The sequence below is a fragment of the Lissotriton helveticus genome, chromosome 3_1, assembly GCF_964261635.1.
Source record: "Lissotriton helveticus chromosome 3_1, aLisHel1.1, whole genome shotgun sequence".
NCBI lineage: Eukaryota > Metazoa > Chordata > Amphibia > Caudata > Salamandridae > Lissotriton > Lissotriton helveticus.
The window spans coordinates 2,024,255,741-2,024,272,167 of record NC_136061.1 but is presented as its reverse complement, the minus strand read 5'-3'; positions in this window follow the sequence as shown (position 1 = coordinate 2,024,272,167).

Below are 16,427 nucleotides of genomic sequence, written 5' to 3'. Positions count from 1 at the left end.
TTGATTGGGGTAGGGAAAAAAGCTCATAAATCCTGGAACTCCACACAAATTATCTTCGTCTTGAAAAGAAATAAGCCCGCTGACGAATGTGGGTCTTACAGACCCATCTCACTTATAAATAATGATGCTAAAATATTTGCTAAAATTCTAGCAACCCGGCTTGCACCGCTAATGCCTGACTTGGTATCACCCCAACAACACGGGTTTATCCCAAAGAGGGACACTACAGCCGACATTAATATGGCTGTAACGGCATTCGATGTGGCTCAGGTTAAGTCAACCCCGCTCGGTATGATATTATTAGATGCCGAGAAGGCATTCGACCGAGTGGGGTGGGACTTTCTCTGGGCTACATTGCTGGCCTTTGGTATCAAAGGCCAATTTATGAATTGGATACAGGCACTATATGATAACCCGACTGCTAAAATAAGCTATTTAGGGAAGTGCTCCCCTATCTTTCCAATACAACGAGGCACTAGGCAAGGATGTCCTCTCTCACCCCTGCTATTTGCTTTAATAATGGAACCTTTTATATCAGCCCTATAGAATTAACTTCAGATTGCCCCTTTTACATCTGGCTCAAATGCACTTAAAATAACCGCTTACGCGGACGACATCGCAATATACTCCACAGATGTGTCTGAAGCTATGAAGGGTATTATATCGGAAGCAAAAATATTTGGAGCTGTCTCTGGATACAGGCTAAACACAAATAAGACCCAAATTATTATGAACTACAAATCTCTGACTCCCATACAGGGAGTGTGCGAGGCTGCTACTTATTTAGGGGTTAAAATTTCTACTAAAATAAATAAAATATTTGAGAACTTGCTAAAAGAAACTGCTTCATCACTAAAAAAATGGCACAAGGTGCCTTTAAGTATTATTGGCCGAATCAACTTGGTTAAAATGAAGATTTTGCCTAAATACCTCTACTTATTTCGCTCTATTCCTTTACGTGTGGATAATCTTTATTTTAAACGTTTAGACAGGATTTTCAGTAGTTTTATCTGGGGATACAAAAAAGCTCGCCAAGCTATTGCTTTATTAAAACTTCTATTTAGTCAGGTTGGTCTCGATTTCCCAGATTTTAAATTATATTTTTGGTCAACTTTTCTGAGCCGCTTCCGAAGTCTGTTAAATCCCATTAATACATTTTTCTTTCATAAATTTATGTTGGGGAAAGATTCCAATATGTTTCTTTATAGACTTAATGACCCAAATTATTTTAAGAGGGTAACATTTAAGACAGCACGGGATACTGTAATAATTTGGCGTGCGTTTCTTACTAACTGTAAGACCTCTCTGTATCATAGTAGGGCACCTCTGTGGGGTAACCCCGGTTTCCCGGAAATTTTTCATGACCAAGCTGGTAACTATTTATTTAGCCTGGGCATAAAAACTTTAGGAGACTTGTATGATCATAACGGCTCCTTAACATTTCAAAAATTGAAAGATGTTTACAACCTCACTGAAGGGACCCGACTTAAGTATTATCAGATTTGTGATTATTTTATACGTAGGCTAAATCTTATGACCATCTCAGACTCTGATATTTGGAACTGTGTATATGCAGAAAAGGACAAATCACTGATCAGTACGGGTTATAAAAATGTAAGTGGTTTTAGGAATGATGACTGTCTGAAACTAGCAGAGAAATGGAGTAGGAAATTGGAAATTGATATCTCGCCAACCATCATTTTTACCACTCTTAATATTATAAACCGATCAGTGCATTCTTCTAGTCTTAAGTTACAACAACATAAAACCATATGCCAGTTATATTATACACCAGAAAGGATATCGAAGTGGTCATCTAACAATATCTACATTGATCGTACTAAATGCCCTAAATGCGACCAAAGAGCTGCAGACATGAAGCATATGTTTTTTACATGTCCAGCGCTAATTGAATTCTGGGAAGGAGCTACTAAAGTTCTTTCTCATAAATTTGCACACCCAATTAGACCTACAGTAGCAGACGTACTAGTAGGAGGGTACAATGGGAATAGTTGTGAGAATGATCTAAAGAATATTCTAACTACTTGTGCTAGACTAACAATAGCACGGGTCTGGATACAACAATGCTCACCAACAGTTTTAGAATGGTGGAGAATGGTTACTGATATACATGAGATGGAACTTGCCCTGGCTCAGACAAGGGGTATCCAATCAATGATGAAAATGGAATAGATCTGGGGACCAATCGCATAAATATACTCTTTTTCTTTCTTTTTTTTCCCTCTCCCATACTTAGTTATTTCTAATTTTAACCTTGCTAACTGTTTTTCATTAATTTTTTTGATCATTTGTATGAAACTTTAAATTGTATTCTTTTTATTTTCCTCATGCTGTCAATAAAAATATTTTTAAAAAAACAATACCACCACCAACAGTACCAATACCAATACCATCACCAATACCACCACCACCAATACCACCACCACTAATGCCACCACCAATACCACCACCACCAGTAGCACCACCAGTACTACCACCAACACCAATAGCACCACCACCAATACCAGAACCACCACCAATACCAGTACCACCACTTCTAATACCAATACCACCACCAATTCCAACGCCAATACCACCAACAACAATACCAATAACACCACCAATACCGCCACTACCAATACCACCATCACCATTTACCAATACCACCATCACTACCAATACCCCCATCACCAATACCAATACTACCACCACCACTAATACCAAAACCACCACCACCAATACCATCACCACCAATACCACCACTAATATCTTCACCATGAATACCACCACAAATATCACTACCACCACTAACACCACCACCACCAGTACCACCCCCACCAATACCACCACTAACAATAGCACCATCAATACCACCACCAAAACACTTCCACCAATACCACCACCAATACCACCACCACCAATACCACCACCACAACCAATACCAACACAACCAGTATGAATACGACCACCAAAACCAGTACCACCACCAAAACCACCACCACCAATACCACCACCACCACCAATACTGTTACCACCAATACCGCCACTAGTACCTCGCCACCACTAATACCATCACCAATACCATCTCCAATATCACCAGCAATACCACCAGCAATACCACCACCAATACCACCACCACCAATACCAGTAGCACCACCAACAATACCACCACCACCTATACCAAGATCACCACTACCATCAATGCCACCACTTTTACCACCACGAATACCACAACCACCATTAATACCACCACAACCAATACCACCACATTCAACCCACCAATACAACCACCAGCCGATCAATACCACCAATACCACCAATACCACCACTACCATCAATGCCATCACCTCCACCATAACGAATACCAACACCACCAATACTACCACCACCAATACCACCACCACCAACACTACCAGCATCAACAATACCACCACCAATACCACCACCAATAATACCATCACCAATACCACCACCACCAATAACACAACCACCAATACCACCACCACCACCACTACCACCACCAATACCACCACCACCACCACCAATGCCAATACTGATATCAATACCACCACCAATACCACCACCACCAATACCACCACCACAACCAATACCAACACAACCAGTATGAATACGACCACCAAAACCAGTACCACCACCAAAACCACCACCACCAATACCACCACCACCACCAATACTGCTACCACCAATACCGCCACTAGTACCCCGCCACCACTAATACCATCACCAATACCATCTCCAATATCACCAGCAATACCACCAGCAATACCACCACCAATACCACCACCACCAATACCAGTAGCATCACCAACAATACCACCACTACCTATACCAAGATCACCACTACCATCAATGCCACCACTTTTACCACCACGAATACCACAACCACCATTAATACCACCACAACCAATACCACCACATTCAACCCACCAATACAACCACCAGCCGATCAATACCACCAATACCACCAATACCACCACTACCATCAATGCCATCACCTCCACCATAACGAATACCAACACCACCAATACTACCACCACCAATACCACCACCACCAACACTACCAGCATCAACAATACCACCACCAATACCACCACCAATAATACCATCACCAATACCACCACCACCAATAACACAACCACCAATACCACCACCACCACCACTACCACCACCAATACCACCACCACCACCACCAATGCCAATACTGATATCAATACCACCACCAATACCACCACCACCAAAAGCACTAATACCACCAATACCAGTACCACCACCAACATTACCACCACCACCACCACCAATACCAAGACCACCACTACCATCAATGCCACCACTTTTACCACCACCAATACCACAACCACCATCAATACCACCACAACCAATTCCACCACCTTCACCCCACCAATACCACCACCAGCCCATCAATACCACCAATACCACCACCACCAATGCCCCCACCACCACCATCAATGCCATCACCTCCACCACCACCAATACCAACACCACCAATACCACCACCAAAACCACCACCACCAATACCAGTATCACGTCCAATACCTATACCTCCACCACCAATACCAATACTACCACCAATCAGTGGCGGCTGGTGACATTTTAAAGTGGTAGGGCGTAAAATTTTGGCTGAGCATTATGTGGTGAGAGTGAAGCAAACAAGCCTGACCAACATTGTGGAGGGGTTTTGTGGGAGTTCTCCACTTGATAATTTATTTCAAATAAAGAGTTGTCAAAGGCTGTATTGTAAGCAAATTTGAGAGAGCATGAAGGTAAATATCAAGCATGGAATCCCAGGTTAGTCACTTAGGCTCTTTGTGTGCTCCTGTACGTCAGTTACCTTAGCTGCAGACATTGAAAGCGCTTAAGCAACTGAACAATCACTTTCCCTCACATTTCTATATGTGACTTAATGGCCACTTACCACATGTGCTTATTCTTACAACTGAGCCAATTGATTGCACTAGGTGAGGGTATATAAAGCTCTGAGTGGAGCTGAAGCCCCACTCTATGTATTGTGTGAATATAAAGTAGGTGCTAATCCAGCCAGATCTAAAAACGTCATATCATCCTCAAGCTGTGGCTACAAAGCAGAAGCCCCCAAATGTCGTCACACCCAAAAAAATACTTAAAACGTACAAACTACTTCTGTGTAGCAGCTTGCTTACATTTTAGGGCCATTTTTACAATTCCTCAAACCATTCCTCTTTATTTCCAACTGAATGTAAGTCTTTGTAGCCAGTTATTCCACCTGCATCTCTATTAGGCCTGGAGGCGTCACGTGTGTACACGAGGCACAAGAAGAAGTGGGCTTTGACAGGGAAATCATTTCTTGAAGGTATGTGCTAGCAATTGGTTGTTACCTGTCTTGTCAGTAGCTGATGTATTTATTAGCCTGCGCACTACTGGAAGTCCCAGAGGAATGGAGTCGGCCTTTCGAGAAGAAAAGGAGATCGCCAATGACATTGCACAAGACTAAGTTTATTTTTTTTAGGCACTGGATGGATACATTTAGGCAATGGGTGAATTAAGTAATTTGCCCAGGAACACAGGATGCTGAACTGACGGCAGGATTCAAACCGATCCCCAGATCCTAAGTTGGCAGTTCTGGTTACACACACACAATCATGCCCACTGGCAGTCACAGTCATGCACACTGCCACTCACAGACACAGTCATGCACTGCACACATGCTTTCACAGTGATGCGATACACAAATATACAGCCATGAACACACACAAACCCATACAATCAGGCCCACGAACACACACACTACTAATAAGATTTTACCTTTGGACATTTGACCTCCGCATGATCCTCCCTCTGAGATTCTGTCTCCAAAATTAGAACTACAACCCTTTGACCGACACAGCCTAGGCTGTCACCAAGCTCTACAGACAGGTACCGTCATTGAAGACGACTGGCCTGCCACATACGATAAAAATACAGACATAATTAGGCAGGCGCGCTGTCTTCACCAAGTTATTTGGAAACGTTTTCAAAATAAATAATTGCGATTATCAATCCCTTTCAATCCCTTTCTATCAGAGAAAGAATCGCGAACTCTGCCTTCCTGCAGGCTATCAAGTTGCTACTGTCCAAAACGAATTTCCAACCAAACTGCTCTTGTTTCTTGGAATGCTTCAGGTCACGGCCGGCAGTTTCCTCACAGCAAACTGAGCAGAAATATGGTTTAGTAGCATCAGTCACGGCTTTCACTACAATACTCGCGGCGGGGGGTTTTGGGGGTCGCGCAGGGACATTAAAAAAACACCATTATTAACAAAAATAAACTTGCCGGATCCACGCCGCCTCTGCGAGTCCTCCTGGGCCGGGGTCCGACTGCCGCATTGGAGCCTTGGTAAATACCACCTGCTCTCAGCCAATCCAGACGCTGCTCCAGCAGCAGTGCAAGGATTGGCTTGAGCAGTATGCGCATGTTGTGTTTAGTGCTTCACATTTTTTGCTACCAGCCCGCACATGCGCACTGGGCTGCTCATTAAAAGAACAACATGGAACAACCCTCGCTCTTCTAATGAGCAGCCTAGTGTGCGCATGTTCAGGGCTGGTGCAAAATGTTTAAGCCCTAAGCAGACCATGCGCACTCTTGCTGTGCCCTCCCCCGACCACCTGATATGTGTTATTATCGTGGACGTCAATCAGACACTTGCAGCTGAACTGCTGTGGTGCTGCCCTGCCCCCTTCTAAACTGACTGCCTCCGGCGGCCTGGGAATGGATTCAGGGTCCAGGATTGCATTGTGGTGAGTCATAGAGAGAGTGAGAAATTGACGTGTGACGGCAACGCCTGGTGGGGCACCGCCCAATCGCCCTAATGGACGCACCGCGCCTGCCACCAATACCACCACCACCACCACCAATACCACCACCAATACCAATAGCACCACCAATATTGACAGCACGAATACCACCACCACCACCAATGCCATCACCACCAATACCACCACCATCAATATCAATACCACCACCACCAATACCACCAACAACCGTAAATAACACCACCACCAATAGCACCACCACCAATACCACCAGCAATACCTCCATCAATACCATCACCACCAATACCACCGACACCACCAATACCACCACTGCCAAAACCACCATCAACAATACCATCATTCCCACCACCACTACCAATACCATCACCACCAATAGCAGCACCATCAATACCACCACCATTACCATCACCAATACCACCACCAATACGTCCATCAATACCAGCACCACCAATTCCACCACCAATTCCACTATCACCAATGCCACGACCACCAATACCACCACCAGCAATACCACCACCAATACCACCAGTACCAATACCCCATCACCAATACCACCACCACCAGCAATACCACCAATACCACCACCAACAATACCACCATACCTCCATCAATACCACCACCACCAATACCGGCACCACCACCGATACCACTAATACCACCACCAATATCTCCATCAATACCACCACTACCAATACCACCACCAACAATACCACCACCACCAATACCTCCACCAATACCACCACCGCCAATACCACCACCAAAACCCCACACACCATACTATCCTTCAATACGACCACATCCACCAATACCACCACCACCACCAATGCCACCTATACAACCACCAACAGTACCAATATCAATGCCAATACCACCACCAATACCACTACCAATACCCCCACCACCAATAGCACCACCAAGACCAGTACCAATACCACCACCACCAATACCAATACCACCACCAGCATCGCCTCCACTAATACCATCACACATATCATCACCAATACCAGCAACAACACCAATACCACCACCACCAATACCAGTACCACCACCACCAATACCACCACCACAATAACAGCATTACCAATACCACAAATAACACCACCATCAATGCCACCACTTCCACAATCACCAATATCTCCATCAATAACACCACTACCCATACCAATACCACCACCAATACCAACACCACCAATTCCACCACCAATACCAACATCACCAATGCCAATACCAACACCAATACTACCACCACTAAAACCAGCAACCACCAATAATACCACAGCTACTGCCACCACCACCAATACCACCACCACCACCAATACCACCACCCCCACCAATACCACCACCACCAATACCACCATCATCAATACCACCACCAGCGGAGGAGGAGCTTGGCGGGCATCCGAGATGGCCGCTTGAGCACAGCGCTCTCCGGACCCTCGCCGCTCCCGGCATTTTATCCTGACTGAATCCTGATTTCCTGCAAGAATTCATGTGGAGGACGTTTGGCTGATGACCCTGGCACTTTTCATAAATCGATTTGGACATTGGATTCCTGAGATATGGTGATCTGAACTTTTGGGCTCCGCCCTTGAGGTGCGCCCGGGACGGGGTGCGGTTCTGTGGCCGTCCTGGAATTGAACAACAGCGGCAGGAGAACTAGCCTTGTGGGTCCCCCTCCTAAGTTTCGGTTTCGATTCTGTTTCGACTTGGGCCGACAGTGTGCGTGTCGTGCAGGGACTGATACTTGGAGGCAGATCGGCTGTTGGGCCTTCCTGTGGACTATTTGCTGGTTTGGCGACCTCTACCCGTGTGGTGCCCTTTTTGGAACCTTTGGTCCTGCGATTTTGGTGTCGGGCCCGTTGACCCTGGTGGCTCGCCTTGTGACGCATCTTCAAAATGGCGGGCAGAGGGGACAGGGAGACGCGCAAGACGAAAACACCTCTGCGCGGAGCTCCGGTTCAATCAAATGTTATGGACCGCTATACCCATTCTAAGGGGTCCCCCGGAGCTGCCCTGCCTGGTCCTATTACAGCGTCCGATCGAGTTTTGGAGGAGTCGGCGGAGCCCTCCCTGCAGGACATTATGGGCGCCATTTCAGGAGTGAGGGAATCCATCGGCCTACAGTACGAGGCCTTGGCCCATAAACTTGACACTGTGGCTATTGAAGTGAATCTGATTCGTGCTGATCTCGGCAAGACGAATGAAAGGGTACAATCATTGGATATTAAATCATCCAGCCTCACGAAGGACGTATCGGAGCTCCAGACGGAGGTCGGGAATCTCCGTCGGGTGAACGACTTCATGAACCGACGCCTGGAGGATTTTGAAAATAGGGCACGTCGCTGCAATGTCCGTCTGGTTGGTGTACCGGAGAACCCAGAACCCCACTCGGTGGATCTCCTGGTTGAAGATCTGGTCTTGAACCATCTTGCCCCTTCTGGTCTTACTAAGTTTTTCACAGTGGAACGTGCACATCGTGTTCCGGGGGGCAAAGGTAAGCCGGGAGCCCCGCCGAGACCTATTGTGGCGAAGCTTTTCCACTATAGAGACCGGGACGCTATCCTGCAGGCTTCGCGGGTGAAGGGCCCGGTGGCCTTTGAAAATGCCACGGTGAACTTTTACCCGGACTTTTCCCAACAAGTTCAGAGACAACGGATCGAATTTCGTGGTGCCAAGAAACGTCTTCGGGACCGGGGCCTACGCTATGCTATGCTCTTTCCCACCAGGCTTCGGGTCGAGTATAACGAGCGTACCCTTTTCTTTGATCGACCAGATGTTGTTAATGACTGGCTGGACTCCTTGCCTGACCGTCCTCCTGAGACTGAGCCCGCCGCTCACCCTGGTGGTGCCGAAGGTGGTGCGGAGATCTGACTGTTCGGCTCTCATGTCTTACTTTGAACACGTTTTCAGGAGTGTTGGCCGGCGTTCCTCTACAGCATAATTGTTTTGTCTTTAGTCTGTTCCTTTTAGTTCTTGGTGTGGTCGGGGGGCGGGTGGAACGGGGGCCTTTCCTCCTCCGGGGTCTTTGTGTAGAATAGGGGTCCTAGGGCGACAGGCACACTGCAGGTTGGGGTGGCTCTTTAGCTTTTTGCAGGGGTGCAGGGTGGGGGGTGTTCCTTTTCAGTTTGGGGGAGGGGGGTTGGGAAGTTTTTTCTTTTCTGTGTGTTGTTTTCAAGGCGGATTGCTCCTGTGTTTGCTGCTGTTTCTGATGTCGTGCTCATGGACGTGGGGTCTTGGATCGGGTGGATGGGATGGGGGGTAGGGGGTTAAAATTCGTTTCCTGGAACGTTAACGGTCTGGGAGATCGTATTAAGCGCAGTGTGGTTTTGAAATGTATACGCCGTTTATCACCGGACATTGTTTTCCTGCAAGAAACTCATTTGATTGGAAATGTTTGTTATGCAATGAATAGGTGGGGCTACCGCCTTGTGGCGCACTCGGGGTTTACCTCTGGTTCCAGGGGTGTGGGTATCCTTGTTCGAACCTCCCTCCCCCTGGCAATTGATGAGGTGATTCAAGATGACCGAGGGAGGTATGCGGTCTTGGTGGGTAGATACAAGGGCCGCACCCTATCTCTCTTCAATGTTTATGTTCCCCCGGGTTTGCAGACTTCTACTTTCACTGATTTGGGCCGCGTCTTGTTAGATCTCCCTAATAGTACTCTCTTCCTGGCCGGTGATTTTAATTCGGTGCTTTCCGGCCTTCACGATCGCCATCCTCCTAGGGATACTCCGACTGCTCAGCAGTGGTTGGGTGGGTTTCTAGATACCTTTGGCCTTGTGGACTGCTGGCGACTGTTGCATCCCACTCAGCTTCAATACACATTCCACTCTGGGGCACATGGCAGTTTGTCTCGGCTGGATTATTTCCTGATGCCCGCGGCTCAGTCGGCGGCGGTCAGTGAGATTTTGCATTTGCCTAGGGGTATCTCCGACCACTCGCCGCTCTGGCTTCGTTTTGAGGTTGGGGTAGAGGCAGCGGGCCGAGTAGCTCCCATTAATCCATGGTACCTTTCCTCCCCTGAGACCCGTAGCCTCTTGCTCAAGTCCATGGATGCATATTTCCTGGACAACGAGGGGTCGGTCTCTTCGGCTGTGTCCCTGTGGGAAGCCTTTAAAACGGTGATTCGTGGACAGGCCCTTTCCTTGATTGTTGAAGCTAAGAAAGCCGGGAAGAGGGAGGTGGTAGACCTTGAGGGGGAGATTTCGGCTCTGGAGGACGAACTGGACTCTGGTGTCACACCTGAGAAACTTCACGCCCTGGGTTTGAAACAATTTGCCTATAAATCCCTGGTCACGGACGCTGCAAAGGTAATGTTTCGAGAACAACAAGGCAGGTTATATGATGTGGGTGATAAAGCGGGTAAACTCCTAGCGTGGTTGGACAAGAAAGAAAGAGCTAATCGTGTGGTGCCCGTGATTCAGTCTGCGAGTGGTGAGAATGTGACTGACCCGATTGCTATTGTTGACCGTTTTGCCGAATACTTCCGTGTTGTGTATGCTCCCGTGTCTGTGAGGGATGTGGCTGATTCTCGCCTTCTGTTGCGTGATATAACTCTGCCCTGTGTCTCCGATTTGGACCGTATTGCTTTGGACTCCCCTTTTACGGCTGATGAGATAGCTACTGCTATCCGTTCGCTCCGCTCGGGCAAAGCAGTGGGCCCGAACGGGTTGCCTATTGAGTTGTACAAGTTACGTCCCGATAAGATGGCGCCGTATCTCCGCGATATGTTTTTAGAATCCCGAGAGCGGAACATCCTTCCCTACGATCAGCGTCTGGCGACGATAGTCGTCATCCCCAAAGATGGTAAACCGCGGGACCTTTGTTCCTCATATAGGCCTATATCCCTGTTAAATGTTGAACCCAAGGTTTTGGCGAAACTTTTGGCATCCCGTCTTCTGTCGGTTCTTGGTGACCTGGTCCATCCAGATCAATCTGGTTTTATCCCGCATCGCAACACTGCTTTGAATCTACGTCGCCTTCACGGCGTGATAGCGAAGGCGGGGCTGTTGACGGAACCGGCCATTTTGGCGTCTTTGGATGCCTCTATGGCCTTCGATACTGTGGAGTGGCCCTATTTATGGGCGACTCTTGAGAAATTCGGATTCGGGTGCGAGTTTATTAGCTGGATTAAATTGTTGTACGCGGAACCTCTGGCGCAAGTTGTGGTAAATGGTAGGGTGTCGGCTCCCTTCTCCTTGGGCAGGGGCACCCGCCAGGGTTGCCCCTTGTCTCCGCTGCTGTTTGCACTCGCTCTTGAACCATTGGCGGCCTGGCTTCGGTGGGAACCGTCCCTTAAAGGGATTCGTTGGGCCCCGGACTTTGAAGACCGTGTCTCGCTTTATGCGGACGATATCCTCTTGTATCTTACCTCCCCTCGTAAGTCTTTATCCGTTTTATTTGACGTTCTCGCGTCCTTTGGTGCTAACTCGGGCCTTGTAATTAACTGGACCAAGTCCTGTGTATATGTTTTATCTGGTGTCTTGCCTCCGTTGCCGAGTAGGCTTCCCATTCAGGTGGCCCAGGACGGCTTCAAATACTTGGGGATTTTTGTTACTTTGGACTCGTCCCTTCGCTTTGATCGTAATCTCCTTCCCCCGTTGCTTAGACTACGTTTGGACGTTGCCCGCTGGCGTAAACTTCCCTTATCTCCTCTGGGTCGGGCGGCCCTGTTTAAAATGATGTCATTGCCGCGATTTCTCTACGCTCTCCAGAACTTTTATGATCCTATCCCTAAGACCTATTTTCGGGAGATTGAGAGTCTTCAGAGACAGCTTATTTGGGATGGGCGTCCGCGCATTGCTCTCGCGAAACTTTCCATCCCGTGGTATGACGGGGGCATGGCGCTCCCCGACATTAAGAGATATTATTGGGCCTCCCACCTGTCTGCTATCAATCACGTTATGTTTTCGCCGGGTCGTAATCCGGCGTTCGAGATGGATAAACTTCAGCTTCCGGGAGGTGATTTTAACAGAGTGCTTTACTCTCGCTCCGCTGGGCGCCATCTTGTGGGACCTACATTGACTGCTTTGACTGTGTGGCGCGCTGCGAATGTGAGCTTGGGCTGGGAAGATCGCTTGACGTTGGCGACACCGCTTTATGCTTCGGAACGTCTGGGCGGTCTCTGGTCTACCAAGGGTTTCGACCGTTGGGACGTGATTGGGATTTGTAAGGTGGGGGATGTGTACTCTAAGGGTTCTGTGCAGTCGTTTCAGGCCCTCCAGGCTGACTATGGCCTGAATGGTCGGGAGTTCTTTCGTTATCTACAGGTCAGACACGCCCTTGCTTCGGTATTTGCTCCTGGTGAGATTCCGCCTGATTCTTCCCCCCTTGAAGACCGTATCCTTGACGGGCATCTTCCTGATAGCACTATCTCCCTGATCTATAAAAAGTTGATTAATAATCGGGCCGACCTGCTGGTCCGACTTCGGGAAGCGTGGGTGGGCGATGGGTTGGAACTTGATGATGAGGACTGGCAATCGGCCCTCTCCTCCCCGAAGGAGGTGGCTATTCCGGCTCGTCTCCGTCTGGTTCAACTTAAGATCCTTCATCGGGTGTACGTTACGGGACCGCGTCTGGTGGTGATGGGCTTTTCCTCCGACGGGTTATGCAAGCGTGGCTGTGGTTTGAGTGCAAGTTTTTTGCATATTCTTTGGGAGTGCCCGATGGTGGCTGCTTATTGGACGGCTGTGCTTGAAGTGATGGCTGTGGTGACAGGTGTGTCCTTGCGTCCGGAACCTCGTCGCTGTCTTTTGAATGTTTGGGAACCCACCGACTACTCGGTGGCCCAGACCAGATGGGCCACCCTGGGTTATATGGTTGCGAAGCGGGACATCGCGCAACTCTGGGGGGCCTCTAGGCCCCCTGACGCCTCGAAATGGGAGGATAATATGGACTGGTCCATGTTCCGTGAGAAGACTGTCTATGTGGCCAGGGGCAGACGAAGGTTTGGGGTCAATGGAATGACTACCGTGGCGACATTTGTACTCCTCCCCTTGTAGGCACTGCTGGGATTACCCTGTCTCCCTAGGCGAGCGTTCCTGGAACCTTTTATATAGGGGTTGTACTGGTGTTTCCGGTCCTCCCCTCTGATCTCCTCGCCCCTCCCCCCCCCCCGATCTCCTTGGAGCTTGGAGCTCCTTTTATGTTCTCCTGCTGCTATAACCCCCCCCTTTACGTCCTTTGGGCTGACTGACAGTACTATATTTTCGCCTTTTTGTGTGTTTGTTCTTTCATATAAAATAAAATCTGTTTTGTCCTGTATTCCGTGGGGAGTGTTGCAATGTTGGTCGATTGTTGCCTATGCGGGCAGGTATCTTGTATTTCGACTCCTCTTTAGCGGCCAGCCCGTGTGGTTGTAGGCCCATCCTTGTATTTTTGTGCTTACTCCACTAAAGGTTTTTAAAAAAAAAAAAAAATAAATAAAATAAAAAAAAATACCACCACCAGCAAAACCACCACCAATACCTCCATTAACTCCATCACCACCAATACCACCATCGCCAATACCGCCACCACCAATACCCCATCACCAATACCACCACCACCAATACCACCACCAATACCACCACCAATACCACCACCAATACCTCCATCAATACCATTACCATCAATACCATCACCACCAATACCAGCACCACCACCTATACCACCACTATAACCAATACCACCACCACCACCAATACCACCACCACCAATGCCATCACCACCAATACCACCACCAAAAACACAGGATGCTGAACTGACGGCAGGATTCAAACCGATCCCCAGATCCTAAGTTGGCAGTTCTGGTTACACACACACAATCATGTCCACTGGCAGTCACAGTCATGCACACTGCCACTCACAGACACAGTCATGCACTGCACACATGCTTTCACAGTGATGCGATACACAAATATACAGCCATGAACACACACAAACCCATACAATCAGGCCCACAAACACACACACTACTAATAAGATTTTACGTTTGGACATTTGACCTCCGCATGATCCTCCCTCTGAGCTTCTGTCTCCAAAATTAGAACTACAACCCTTTGACCGACACAGCCTAGGCTGACACCAAGCTCTACAGACAGGTACCGTCATTGAAGACGACTGGCCTGCCACATACGATAAAAATACAGACAGAATTAGGCAGGCGCGCTGTCTTCACCAAGTTATTTGGAAACGTTTTCAAAATAAATAATTGCGATTATCAATCCCTTTCAATCCCTTTCTATCAGAGAAAGAATCGGGAACTCTGCCTTCCTGCAGGCTATCAAGTTGCTACTGTCCAAAACGAATTTCCAACCACAACTGCTCTTGTTTCTTGGAATGCTTCAGGTCACGGCCGGCAGTTTCCTCACAGCAAACTGAGCAGAAATGTGGTTTAGTAGCATCAGTCACGGCTTGCACTACAATACTCGCGGCTGGGGGTTTTGGGGGTCGCGCAGGGACATTAAAAAAACACCATTATTAACAAAAATAAACCTGCCGGATCCACGCCGCCTCTGCGAGTCCTCCTGGGCCGGGGTCCGACTGACGCATTGGAGCCTTGGTAAATACCACCTGCTCTCAGCCAATCCAGACGCTGCTCCAGCAGCAGTGCAAGGATTGGCTTGAGCAGTATGCGCATGTTGTGTTTAGTGCTTCACATTGTTTGCTACCAGCCCGCACATGCGCACTGGGCTGCTCATTAGAAGAGCAACATGGAACAACCCTTGCTCTTCTAATGAGCAGCCTAGTGTGCGCATGTTCAGGGCTGGTGCAAAATGTTTAAGCCCTAAGCAGACCATGCGCACTCTTGCTGTGCCCTCCCCCGACCACCTGATATGTGTTATTATCGTGGACGTCAATCAGACACTTGCAGCTGAACTGCTGTGGTGCTGCCCTGCCCCCTTCTAAACTGACTGCCTCCAGCGGCCTGGGAATGGATTCAGGGTCCAGGATTGCATTGTGGTGAGTCATAGAGAGAGTCAGAAATTGACGTGTGACGGCAACGCCTGGTGGGGCACCGCCCAATCGCCCTAATGGACGCACCGCGCCTGCCACCAATACCACCACCACCAATACCAATACCACCACCAATACCAATAGCACCACCAATATTGAAAGCACGAATACCACCACCACCAATGCCATCACCACCAATACCACCACCATCAATATCAATACCACCACCACCAATACCACCAACAACCGTAAATAACACCACCACCAATAGCACCACCACCAATACCACCAGCAATACCTCCATCAATACCATCACCACCAATACCACCGACACCACCAATACCACCACCGCCAAAACCACCATCAACAATACCATCATTCCCACCACCACTACCAATACCATCACCACCAATAGCAGCACCATCAATACCACCACCATTACCATCACCAATACCACCACCAAAACCCCACACACCATACTATCCTTCAATACGACCACATCCACCAATACCACCACCACCAATGCCACCTATACAACCACCAACAGTACCAATATCAATGCCAATACCACCACCAATACCACTACCAATACCCCCACCACCAATAGCACCACCAAGAACAGTACCAATACCACCACCACCAATACCAATACCACCACCAGC